Source organism: Lissotriton vulgaris, chromosome 8 (assembly GCF_964263255.1).
Source record: "Lissotriton vulgaris chromosome 8, aLisVul1.2, whole genome shotgun sequence".
NCBI classification, from domain to species: Eukaryota; Metazoa; Chordata; class Amphibia; order Caudata; family Salamandridae; genus Lissotriton; species Lissotriton vulgaris.
In genome coordinates, this window is record NC_141696.1 from 550,283,127 (window position 1) to 550,296,911 (window position 13,785).

A 13,785-nucleotide genomic window follows, 5' to 3' on the forward strand; every position below is an offset into this window, starting at 1 on the left:
GACCCGGATGCAATATTCATCCTGGCAAATATAAGGAAAACCATAACTATAAAACTTATAGAGAATGGGGTATCATCAAGAGGTGGTAAAGTAATCTGTGTAATAGAGGCACATGAATGTCGGCAGACAGAGGTATTCTATTCATGGATTCTGTTTCCTACAGCAAATCCAGTAACACACGAGTTCCACTACTACAAAGTAGAGGAACCTCCAGCGGAATACGTTCCTTTTGAGGAAGTTGAAATTCCACTAACCTATCAGGAGCATCAGCTCTGGTTTAAAGGCACCCTACAACATCAAAATCACATTACCAGGCTTGGTCCACTAGGTAGACCAGGAGCGACATGGCCGGTACTAGCCAGCTATACACCACATCCTGACATAGAAAACATGACAGGTCCAGAACTGTTCGCACAGATAAAACAGTTAATTAAAATACACAGACAATTGGTTCAATATGTCATGCAGACTTTAACAGTCCAACCAGCTGTAAGGATTCCACAGCACACCCCTCATCAGGGGAACACAAACAAAATCACACCACAGACTATACAGTCAGTCATTGGTAAATTGCCCGCAAAACGGGAACAAATTCCGTTCTGGTTAGCCCAAAAAATTACTCAAATAGAGGCAGTATTCCCTGATACCCTGATAGTACACCTCATGAGAAACACAGAATTCTGACAATCTGTTTACCAATGGGGATAGCACCACATGTGGAGGACTGTGACACTTGGGGTACAGTCTTTGCTTCAATCTACACAAAAACACATGGTGTTCCGTCTATGGCGGCAATACGAGACTTCCTAAGACAGATTCAAAATGAATACGGACCAGAACCTGATTTAAATCTTGGTATGAAATTACTAAAATATTTCAAACAGGTCTCTGCTATATTGTTAGCCAACATTAAAAGTGAAGCAGCATCTGTGGCAATCCACCAGAAGCTAAAAGAGACAGATATTACTGAGCAACCATATGAGCTTGCCAGAATTATTGAAAAATCCTATGGAGAACTCGGTAGAGATAGTATGGGTGGGAAACCAGTGAAGCCCCAACTAACTGAAAATCCTGAAAACGTTTTTATTAAAAATAATCTCACTACTCCTAAAAAGAAGTGGGAAAACACCAAACAGACACTTACTAAAGAGAAGCGCTCTCAGTCCAGAAGAAGGTCTCCTCAACAGGAGTCCTCTGAAAAAAGATATAACCTTAGAAATAGGGATAATTTGAGAAAACCTGATAGATATCAAGACATTGATACACGTTCCTCTCGTACCTTTCAGACTTCCTCGCAGAAATCTGAAAGAAGAGGACAATCAGAACAAAAAGAAGAACACGTGAAATCCAAAGACGAACATCACGTTCCAAAAAATAAGAAAACTCAATTCACCAAGAAGAAGGTAGCAAGCTTAAAGATCAGACATGCTGAGGATCTTGAGGACACAACTCAGGAATGGGGAGTGGGCCCAAACAATGCTAGACAGCGCAGAAGAGGTAACCATAGCTCGCAAGATCTTGATGAATCATCTGGAGACAGTGGACTTGAATGAATACATTCAAGTGGAAACTGCCGACACCAGGGTTAGTGTACCCCATAAGTTATATGAAGTAACACTCCGGATGGAAGGGGACATACCTAGAAAAATAAAAGCACTCTTTTGGGAGAAGCTTTCCAAGGGTTATGACATTCTTCTAGCTAAACAAGACTGGCCACCTGAATTTGTCAGGGAGTGCCCACATGGCAAAAAGATAATTATGCCAGCCTTCTCAAATCACATTCCAATTCATAAAAAAATACCTATGCCAGAAAATGGGCTGTTGCCCAAGCTCCAGCATTATATAAAAATCATGTAGGATGGGATGAGGACTCTCCTCATTATAACATCCAGTTAAAAAATCAACCTACTGCACAAAGGCAGTATCCAGTTAAGCAAGAAGCTAAAAAACAGGTCAGGGAGATCTTAGATCAACTTGAATACCAAGGGGTGATTGAAACATGTACCTCGCCTATGAAACAATCCTTTGTTTCCTGTCTCCAAACCAGGCAATACATATCGTCTAGTTTTGGACTACAGACACTTAAACTCTTGTTGCAAAACTTTTGCAGTACAAAATGCACACAGTGCAGCACTGATGAATAACATTGTGCATAAAAAGTATAAAACCACATTGTCAAGTCAAGTCAAGTCAAAGAATTTATATAGCGCGCTACATACCCAGAGGGTCTCAAGGCGCTAGAGGAGGGGTGGGGAATTACTTGTCAAATATCCACGTTTTAAGTTGCTTTCTGAATGCTAGGTGATTCTGGGTAAGGCGAAGGTAAGTGGGAAGTGAATTCCAGGTTTTAGCTGCCAGGTAGGAGAAGGATCTACCTCCCATGGTGGTTTTGTTGATGCGGGGTACAGTGGCAAGGGCCTGGTTGGCTGATCGTAGCTGGCGGGAGGGGGTGTAGAAGGACAGTCGTGTGTTGAGGCATTCTGGTCCGATTTCGTAGAGTGGTTTGTGTGCGTGGGTTAGGAGCCGGAAAGTGATCCTCTTATTGACGGGAAGCCAGTGGAGGTTTTTCAGGTGATCAGAGATATGTTCTTTACGCGGGATGTCTAATATGAGCCTGGCTGAGGCGTTTTGGATTCGTTGGAGTTTTTTCTGGAGTTTAGCTGTAGTACCGGCGTAGAGGGTGTTTCCATAGTCCAGTCGGCTCGTGACCAGAGCGTGGGTGACCGTTTTCCTAGTTTCGGTGGGGATCCAACGAAATGTTTTTTTGAGCATGCGAAGAATGTTGAAGCAAGATGAAGAGACGCCGTTGACTTGTCTGTTCATCGAAAGTGAGGAATCCAGGATGACGCCCAGGTTCCGTGCGTGGTCTGTCGGGATGGGTGCTTTTCCAAGGGCTTGTGGCCACCAAGAGTCGTCCCATGCGGAGGGGGAGGTACCTAAGATAAGGACTTCTGTTTTATCTGACTTCAGTTTTAGACGGCTGTGTTTCATCCATTCGGCTACTTCTTTCATTCCTTCATGCAGGTTGGTTTTGGCGGTGTTCGGGTCTTTGGTGAGTGAGAGGATCAGTTGAGTGTCATCAGCGTAGGAGATGATGTTGAGGTTGTGTTGGCGTGCGATGGTCGCGAGGGGGCTCATGTAAACGTTGAAGAGGGTAGGGCTGAGTGAGGATCCTTGTGGTACGCCGCAGATGACTTCAGTGGCCTCTGACTTGAATGGTGGGAGGCGGACTCTCTGAGTTCTTCCGGTGAGGAACGAGGTGATCCATTCCAGTGCTTTTCCTTGGATTCCGATGTTTCTGAGGCGTTGTAGAAGGGTGCTATGGCAGACTGTGTCGAAGGCAGCGGAGAGGTCGAGGAGGATGAGGGCGACTGTGTCTCCATTGTCCAGTAGAGTTCGAATGTCGTCTGTTGCTGCGATGAGGGCGGTTTCAGTGCTGTGTTTTGCTCGGAAGCCGGACTGTGAGGAGTCGAGGGATTTGTTGGCTTCGAGGAAGGCGGCGAGCTGGTTGTTGACTGCTTTCTCGATGACTTTGGCCGGGAATGGAAGGAGCGAGATGGGGCGGTAGTTTTTGAGTTCGGTGGGGTCCGCTGTGGGTTTTTTCAGAAGGGCGCTAAGTTCTGCGTGTTTCCAGCTTTCCGGGAAGGTGGCGGATTTGAAGGAGCAGTTGATGACGTCTCGGAGGTGCGGTGCTATGGTGGAGTCTGCTTTGTTGAAGATGTGGTGAGGACAAGGGTCTGTGGGGGATCCTGAGTGGATGGAGTTCATCAGACGGATGGTGTCCTCAGTGGAGATAGGGTTCCAGTCATTAAGGGTGTTCGAGGGGGGTGCAGGTCCGGTAGATGGTTGGGAGGGTTGGTCTCCGGGTTGGTTGTCGAAGCTGTTGTGGATGTCTGCAATTTTGTTGTGGAAGAACGAGGCTAGTGAGTCGCAGAGTGCTTGAGAGGGGGTGATGTCGTTAGAGTTGGCCGAGGGATTGGTAAATTCCTTGACGATGTTGAAAAGTTCCTTGCTGTTGTGGGCGTTGTTATCTAGTCGTTCCTTGAAGGCGGTTTTCTTGGCCTTTCGGATCAGTTGGTGGTGTATGCGGGTGGCGTTTTTGAAGGCGTCCTTGGTGCTGGTGGTTGGGTCTTTTTTCCAGGCCTTCTCAAGGGAGCGGCAGAGTTTCTTGGATTTCTTAAGATCATCGTTGAACCATGAGGCCTTCTTGCTGCCAAGTTTGCTTTGTCGCTTTTTCAGTGGTGCTAGGATGTCGGCGCTGTTGGATAGCCAAAGGGAGAGGTTGGAGGCGGCTTGGTCGGGGTTTGAGGAGTGGGCTGGGGGGTTTAGAAGAAGCGATGAGGAGATCTGGTCGATGGTGATTTTGCTCCAGTTTCTTTGCAGAGTTGGTTGGGGGTGGTTGTTGGGTTTGGGTTTGTTGTAGGTAAAGTGAACGCAGCTGTGGTCAGTCCAGAGGAGAGCCGAAGTGTGGCTGAAGGAGACATGATTGCTGGAGGTGAAGATAGGGTCGAGAGTGTGACCTGCGATGTGGGTGGGGGGAGTGACCAGTTGTCTAAGTCCGAGGTTGGCGAGGTTGTCCAAAAGGGTGGAGGAGTTGCGGTCGTTGTTCTTTTCAAGGTGAAAGTTGAGGTCTCCCAGGAGGATGTAATCTTTGGAGGGGAGTGCGTGTGGAGTGATGAAGTCCGTGATGTCCTCACTAAATTGTGCGCGGGGTCCTGGTGGTCTGTAAAGGAGGGTGCCTCTGAGTGTGGTCTTGGGGTCGATGTGGATCTGGAAGTGAAGGTGTTCAGAGTTGGCGAGATTGGCGTCTGAGCTGGTTGAGATGCGGATGGATTTCTTATGGACGATAGCGATGCCTCCTCCTGTGTGGCCAGTACGGTCTTTGCGTATGATCTTATAGCCTTCCGGGATGGCAATGGTGATATCAGGGGCGGAGGAGGCGTTCATCCATGTTTCTGTGAGGAAGGCGACGTCCGGAGAGATGGTGTCTAGTAGATTCCATAGGTCAATGGCGTGCCTGTGGACCGATCGGGTGTTGAGCAAGATGCATTGTAGGTGTTTGGGGTCGGGAATCTGAGGTGTGATCGTAGCGGGGTTGTTGACGGAGCCGATGAATTTGCAGGAGTAGCATGAGAAAGGTCCATGGGTGTGTCCAGGAGCGGCTTGGACGCAGTTGGGGGAGCGGCCGGGGTTAAGGGATAGGAGGGTGGTGGCATCGTATGTAATGCGGGATGGTTGGGCAGTGCGGGGGCCAGGGGGACCGGCGCTGGGCGCGGTCCAGGCGCGGACGGGCGTAGACGGGCTTACCTTTGGCGCACCTTTGGCGCGACTGGGGCGCGATCGCTGCGCGTGAACGCTGCGCGCGGGAACAACTGTCATATATGGATAGTGGAGGGGGAGGGGCGAGGGCGGCTCAGCTGGGAGGCGGGGCGGGCTACGGAGGAGGACAACAACAACAAAATGGAGGCGGAGGGGTCAGAACGGCAAGAGCGCTTGGGGGAAAACGCAATTTCAGCAACAAAGTCACGCTGGCTGTTTAAAAATGCAAATAAGCAAAGCGGCAATCAGAACGCAAATTCAGCAACAAAGTCACGCTGGCAATTAAAAAATGCTAATAAGCAAAGCGGCAATCAGAACGCAAATTCAGCAACAAAGTCACGCTGGCAATTAAAAAATGCTAATAAGCAAAGCGGCAATCAAAGCACACAGCAGGCAATAGATATTGATCAGATTCCAGTCCAATGCGCTGCACAACGATACCAAAGTCACAGGGGAGCGACCACTCAGCTCGGCAGCGAAGAGCGAGTCAGTAGATATTTCAAATGGTTTTTTCTGTCAAAACATTGCACAAGAAAGCAGGTACTTGACCGCTTTCTCAATCATGGGGACACAACGACAATGTTGCCGTCTCCCCCGGGATTCAAGAATAGTCAAGGTTTATTTTCAGCCAGAGTAACAGATTTACTACAAACGTATGATGATGAGGCATTATCTTATGTAGATGACATCTATCTTACAGATGATGATTTGGACATACACTTGAAAAGAGTGAACACCATAATACTTGGGTTCGCTTCTGAAGGGTATAAATTCAACTTTAAGAAATCACAAATTGCCCACCTCAATGTCCTATTCTTAGGCTACGAGTTATCAAGTGAAGGCAAAAGCCTAGCAGCCAACTCTCTAGAGAAATGTGCGCTGCTTCAACCTCCAGAGACGCTGAAAAACTTACAGTCAATTCTAGGTTTCCTGAATTGTGGTAGAACTTATGTTCTAAATTATGCAGAAAGAGTTAAACCTCTCTACGAACTAATCAAACCTGATTTCAAACCAACCAATTGGACTGAAGAACACACAAAAAATTTGCGTTCAGTGCAAACAGACATTTTAGCAAAAACACAATTACAAACACGCGACAACGTGCGCAACCTTGTGATCCGAATCATCCCAGGAAGATGCAGATTCACATACCTGACCTTTAATGAAGGTGAAAAGGTACCAATAGCATACAAATCACACTTGTACACACAAGCTGAAATGAAATTCAGTTCTACAGAGAAAATTCTGACAGCGGTTCAAACTGCAGTAGCAAAAGAGAGAGCTCTCGCACAGGGTAAACGCATAATGATTGTTACACCTGTACCTGCCTTAGAGGCAGTAACAAAAGCAAGCATTCCCAATGCTAAGGCTTTACATCCGAGATGGATACAATGAGTTAACTTTCTTGCTGTAATAGACATTGAATACGTTTTTGACCCATACTGGAAGACACATGAATTTCTCCAATACGAACAAGAATGTCCTCTGCCGATTGAAATTCTGCCTCTAGAACATTACAGATGTATAATTTATACAGATGAATCAGCACAGCCTGCAAATTGGGGTAAACAAGCCTGTAGTGCTGCATGCGCGATTGTTAAAGGTCGCTGCCGCGAAGGTAAATTTATACCGATGGTCTCTAAAACTCAATCACTCGGAGACTGTACAGCTCAGCGAGCTGAACTCCAAGCATTCAAGATGGAGCTTGAAAATACGATCGCAAATTTCCCACACTCATAGTGTGTGATTCGTATTACTGCGTCCAGTCTTACAATGAATATCTGCAGAACTGGGTTCAAAACAGTTTCAAAGACGCTAAAGGTGGCACAATTAAGCATAAAACGCTTTGGGAACAAGTAGTTCTATTACAGAAAGAACTACAAAAAACACACATGATGCATACACTGAGTCATCAGCGTGATGGTGTTCACGTTGCAGGGAATTCATTGGCTGTTGAAGCCGCAAAGGCAGCTGTGCAAACGGCTTCCGTAGCTGCAATCACTCATTCAAAAACAGAGCTAGACGGTGAAACATTGCTAGCAGTCAAAGCCTGTAATGCTGCGTGCGCGATTGTTAAAGGTCGCTGGCACGAAGGTAAATTTAGACCGATGGTCACTAAAACTCAATCACTCGGAGACTGTACAGCTCAGCGAGCATTACCTCTAAACTATCCACTCACGTATACATACATAATTGATGCAAACTCCGTTCCTTTTGCTCGAATCCCTGGAGTGGGGGACAGAGCAATTTCAAACAAGAACCGGAGAGGTGCTTTGGTTTACGAAGCAGATATGGGAGAGGGTCTGACACATCAAGGGTTTTTAAAGTCTCTAATAGAATTATAAGAGATGTACTGGTGGCCGGGAATGAGCATTGAAGTTTACAAATTCGGAATAAACTGTGATACCTGTTACAGAGATCATAGCTTTGAAAGCCACCAGGTACCTGACTACAGTGTAGCCAGCCCAGTACAGACACCACTGTTAGACAGCATTAGACTTTCTACACGCAGACGTCACCATGGACGAATGCGGTCCCACAACTATTAGGACAAGATTCATTTGGATGTGGCCTCAGCACTCGGCTGACGCCCGAACTGGTATAAAAGATTTGCGAGTCTTTATCGGCACATACGCAATCGGCATGCTACATTCTGACCAGGGTCCTGCGTTTAGCTCTCGAGCTTACAAGGAGGCCATGAGCTGCTTGGGAGTTGCATTGCGTACTCAAGTCCATTCCATCCTGAGGGAAATGCGGTAGTGGAGCAAAAAAAAATGACATAAAGCAATCTATAACAGCTAGGGTATTAGGTCCGGGTGATGGGTGGGTCAAACATCTAATAAGTGTCCAACGTAGTCTTAATAATATGCCAAGAAATTCTCTGGGGGGAATAATAATAATAAAAATAATAATAATAATAATAATACAGAATTTTCTAAAGCGCGAACAGCTACCTCACATGGAGGGGTCCCGGCGCTAAGTGAGTAGCTAGATGTAAGAGGGGAAGAAAGTGATTTAGATTTTTTGAGCAAAAAGCCACGTCTTTAGTAGCTTCCTAAAACAAGTCTCTGAAGTTGCAGATCGAATAGAGAGTGGTAAGTCATTCCACACTTTTACCGTCCTAACGGAAAAGGTCCTAACCCCGAGTCGAGCCTTCAAGGCTCGTGGAGCATGTAACAGGTTCAATGAATTTGAGCGAAGAGACCTCGCCTGCTGGTATCGGGGAAGTCTCAATTTGATGTAATTAGGACAGCTACCATGTAGCGTCCTGAAAGCTAGGGTCAGAGCCTTAAATTCGATCCTGCTAGCCACTGGCAGCCAGTGCAGACCGTGCAGATGTGGAGAGACATGATGTCTGAAAGGAATATGTTTAATCAGCCTTGCAGCCGCATTCTGCACAGTCTGTAATCGCTGGATCAGATATTTTGGTAAGCCAAGATAAAGGCTGTTCGCGTAGTCTAGCCTTGATGTGACGGTCGCATGGACTACAACTTTGCGGCAGTCTACCGGCAGCAGATCAAGAAATTTTCAGAGATTCCTAAGTTTGTTTAGGCACCCCGCTGATACCTGCTGGACGTGGGCAGAAAAAGAAAGGCTATCATCCCATCTCACCCCCAGGTTTTTTACACTACTACTGGGGAGAGGCGGAGGACCCATTTCCGATGGCCACCACAGATCCGGCGGGGGCCGTGCCTGTGTTCAATTTTAATTTGTTGGTATTCATCCATATAGCAATGTCGCAAAGGCAACCTTTAAACTTGCTAAATGCTTCCACAGACAATTCAGAGTAGGGAAAGACCAACTGAGTGTCGTCTGCATATGAAATTGCTTTGACCCCCCATTTGGCAATCAGACTAAAAAGTGGAGCTAAATAGACATTAAAAAGTAAGGGACTAAGCGCTGATCCCTGCGGGACCCCACACCAGAGGCGTTTGGGTTTAGAGGAGAAAGGGCCTAAGGCAACTTTCTGGGAGCGGCCGCTTAAGTAAGAATGTAGCCAGGCCAGCGCTTTGACTTTCAGGCCAGCACCCTCCAGTCTCTGCAACAGTCTGACATGGTCGACAGTATCAAATGCAGCAGATAGATCCAGGAGCACCAGCATTGCTGATGCCCCTGAATCTAAAGACCATCTGATTGACTCTGCCACCTCAATGAGGGCGGTCTCAGTGTTGAAACCCGATCTAAAACCGGATTGAGTTTCATGCAAAATGGTGTTATTTTCGATAAAACAATTCAGTTGGCGTTGTTCGATTTCTCAAGCATTTTTCCTGGTGCTGCTAGTAGAGAGATAGGCCTAAGATTACTAAGGTCCTCTGAGACTCCGTTAGGTTTTTTTTTGCAAAGGAGCAGTGTGGCATGTTTCCAGCAGTCGGGAAACACCCCTGAAGAAATAGAAGTGTTCCAGATGTGTGAGAGTGTTTTTGCTAGAGAACATGACATCACATTCCATAATTTGAGAGGACAAGGGTCATCCAGGGCACCTGATTGCTTTTTTTTTATTTCTTCCAGTGGAGCGAATCACTCCATATGAACTACTATTTGGTACTAGAATGCTCATCCAGGATCTTGATTAACAAACTTCAGTGGTGGAACAAAAGCCCTTTGATATCAAAAACCGTTTGGCTGTTTTACAGGACTTAAGTAAAACAAGAAGAAGTCTGAGTAACACAACACACAAGCCAACGACCACTGAAGAAAAACCACCTGTACCAGCAAGACCTGTCTTGATTCCAAAGATTGGGGATCTAGTCAGGGAAAATATCGCGTTGAAGAAGAAATTTGGGCCTTCTTAAAGAAAACCAGTACCTGTCTTAGCAATGCTTGGTACAAGATCAGTGTTACTACCGCCGCTTGCTGGTAAAAGGGAGAACAGAACAGTATCCATCGACCTGGTAAAACCACATCATGTGGCCGATAATAAGTAGTAGGCCCAGTGGACTCCCAAGATGTAGCAGACGACCAAATCTTGCTACAATCCAAGAGGTTCAAACTGAAAGACTTATCACCTTTGATAAATCTACAGTAAGAAAATAAGGACTATGCAACAAAGCCATGGAACTTGTGCCTCTTGAGACCCAAATAACAGTTCGTCAAGAAACTCCTGTCTACAATGATATAGCCTCGGACTATACAAATATGACAAAGGAAGAAGCAGCTACAATGATTTCAAATAATCTTGATGCAATCCCAACAATTGACAGAACTGCCTCTGGTTATTTCATCAACTTTCATACATTTTCTGAGGACCCCAGTGAACCTGAAATTAAGCCAGCAAATAAAGCTTTCAAAGAAAAAATAACAGAACTCTTTCATCAACTTGAAAATACATATCTGGTTTCACCATGGGTTGAATTTTGGATTGTGTTAGGTCTACTTTTTCTCGTGCTCTGGCTCATTCTTGTTTTAAGTCTGGGAAAGATGATAGACGGAAAATACAGTACAATGGACACAGCAAGTAAGAACTTCACCAACTTTATCAACTTGCTCCTGAAACCTCACAAATCATCTCATCGTGAGCGAAGAGACCTGTCATCAGTGAACATCACAGCCGTTACTATACTTCGTGGTATAGCATGGGACACAACTGATTATGACATTTATGGCCCAGTGGAACTGTTGAAGATTCTACAGCAGTTTAAGGTTTCTTTGAGTGTCTTTGTCTCACCCAGCACATTTTCTGATGATTGGGACTTTGAAACTGTTAATAACATGATGACAGATTTAGAAATGTCAGCTAAATTCACAAAACATGAATACTTAGAAGGTTAATCAGATTATCAACAAATGTATTGTTTTAATCATTATGGTCACCATTATTTGCACAAATCTGCAAACCCTAGAAATGTTTTTACTTATAATCAATGGGAACATTGTCCAACACCGCTAAAAGGCAGTTCAAAAACATTTTATGAAAAGTTTCCATACTTCTCAGGGTTTAATGTCACAAATCCAGAAACGTTTTATTTCAAAAATGTGAATAAGACAGGAATGATAAACTTGTTAACTAATACTAAACAAATTTATTCTGCAAACTTTTACGCTCAGCTGTCTACATTCGGTTTTAACTTTTGGAAAGACAACATTGAGACGAAAACTGTCTGGGGCAAAAAAGACTGGCAGGTGCAAGGTTTAGAAGCCTTATTCAGAGCCTGCATTATCCCAGAACAAACAATGTTTTTGAATGACACTGTTCAACAAACATCTTGTCTTGGCTTAGCTAAGATAAAAGATTTAAACAAACCGTCCATACCTAAAGCCACACCTGACAGTAATTTAACTTTAGATGAGGAGGTAGACGTAAATTATATTTTACAACAGAACAGAACTAATCCTAATTGGAAAAAATGGTTAATCTGGCCCTTAGACACAAATAACTGTCTAGACAGATTCCTGAACAAAACACAGGGGTTCAAAATGAGCAGGACAGATCCAAGATATTCCCAGAGACAACATCCAGGGATAGTTACAACATACAGTGTAGGAAAACTATGCCTTGAGTGGCTACAGAAATCCACACTTCCAGAAACTAAACAACACTTAACTTTACTTAAAGAAGGCATTGACTTAAGAGACTTCTTACTTGAACCTTGTAAACAACGTCAAAAAGGTTTCATATACGCTGGTATATATTCTACTTACAATGAAGCATGGAAAATCATGCAAATGGAAACGGCAGAAAGAATACGAGAAATTGATTGTATTCATTTAGAGAAAGCTCTCTCTGTAGTGGACAATGGGTTAATGACTCTGTCCTCCAGAATGTATTCTTTGGACAGCATTGTATCACCTGCCATTGACATAATAGAGCAGGACTTGCCAATGTTACAACATGGCCAGTCTCAATTACGTTCTATAATGCTGCTAAGCTGGACATTACAAAATCTGAGTTCAGGCAACGTGCCATGGCGTCTAATCAATACCACGTCATTGTTTACTGTGTTTAACCTTACAGATAAACAAATCTTGTTGGCACAAAGAGGAGCAGACAATACGGTGCTGAGCATAGAAAAACTGGAAAGATTACCATTAACCGTTTCTGAGAAACCTGTCTTAGAATGGATAATTCACAGCACCATCACAATACCAGTGACAATTTTCCAATTTCAGTATTGTCTACAGCATATACCAGCAGGCCTGTATGAAAGGTTGGGTAAAGAATACATTAAGTCGACCTGGACTTTACCATACACACACAAATATTGGAGTGGGGGTAAGGAGGTATTTCGTAGTGGAAAAAATTGTAAGAACTCACTAAGCGGTACACTTTTGTGTCAAAGTATTAATTTACACAGAGCCTGTGAAGGTTCTTCAAATAGCCTTTCTTGTCACCTGCAGGTTCAACAGCGGCAGTGATAGAACCAATTTTCAGGCAGCTCTCCAATGGCAGCTACGTTATGCTCAATGATCACAGCTGTTGTGGCATGTTGCCAGGAAAAGCGTATCTAGTTAGTGTGTCAGCCAGGGTCACTTGTTGTATGCAAGTATTGTATCCAAAAAGCAAGACAGACAGGGAGTCGGCGTTATGGCCTTCACTGAATATCTCTTCTATACGAATTGATACTTTAAGCAGAATGAAAGCCATTCTTTTGCAAAAAACTGTGCCACTGACTCGTCTAGAGAAACGTATGATCTGCAAGTTGCAAGGACTTCTGCAGAGATAAATGCATTATTATCAACAAACTGCCCAGTACATTTCGCAGAAATGTTAGGTCAAATCTTAAACATGTCTGATACCAGCGGCATCGCACATGTATTTAAGACAATTTTTTCGGGACTGTTAGCAGTCCTCTGCATTTTTCCAAATTTCGTGCACTCTGTGTTTGGTGGCCTGCCTCTCATTTTGGGACTCGTAGCAGGAATTCCATTTTTGTTTATTCTGCTCCAATATGGCAAGTCCTGTCACCAGCGGTACCCAGACTACCATGGAACAAGCTCTCCTAGCCATGCAAAATTGTGACAGAATTACACAGATTCTTGGCTTGGCTCGTTTAAGAGATCTGAATACCACTTGGTTTCTTTTGTTCAGACCAATCTGGCAAGATTGCATCTTACCTACGATGCCTGCTTTGCGAAGAAGAATGCGTGTTAGACGTTTGTTTTACACTTCCATCAGCACTGCCAATGGATGTTGACGTGTTACTGGGTCCGGTAACGGCTCACGTGTTGTGTTGCCCCCAACGGCTATCTATCCTGATGACGGCATTCATTGAGATCTCACCAGCTAATCCAACTGGAGGTGAGGTACGAGGAACAACAGGCACACAGGTACCATCCGATTTGAACACTGCTAACGTGGCAAATGACGCTGATGGCGATGCTTCACATCTGTGCACAATTGAGCTACTTAATGAAGTAGTTCCACTTTCACCTACTGTAGTAGACGATTTCTTTGCCAGCTTAGACAATTTGATGTTTTCTCCTGACACCGGGAATAACTTTTGAAATCTGCACACAGCGTTCCATGAA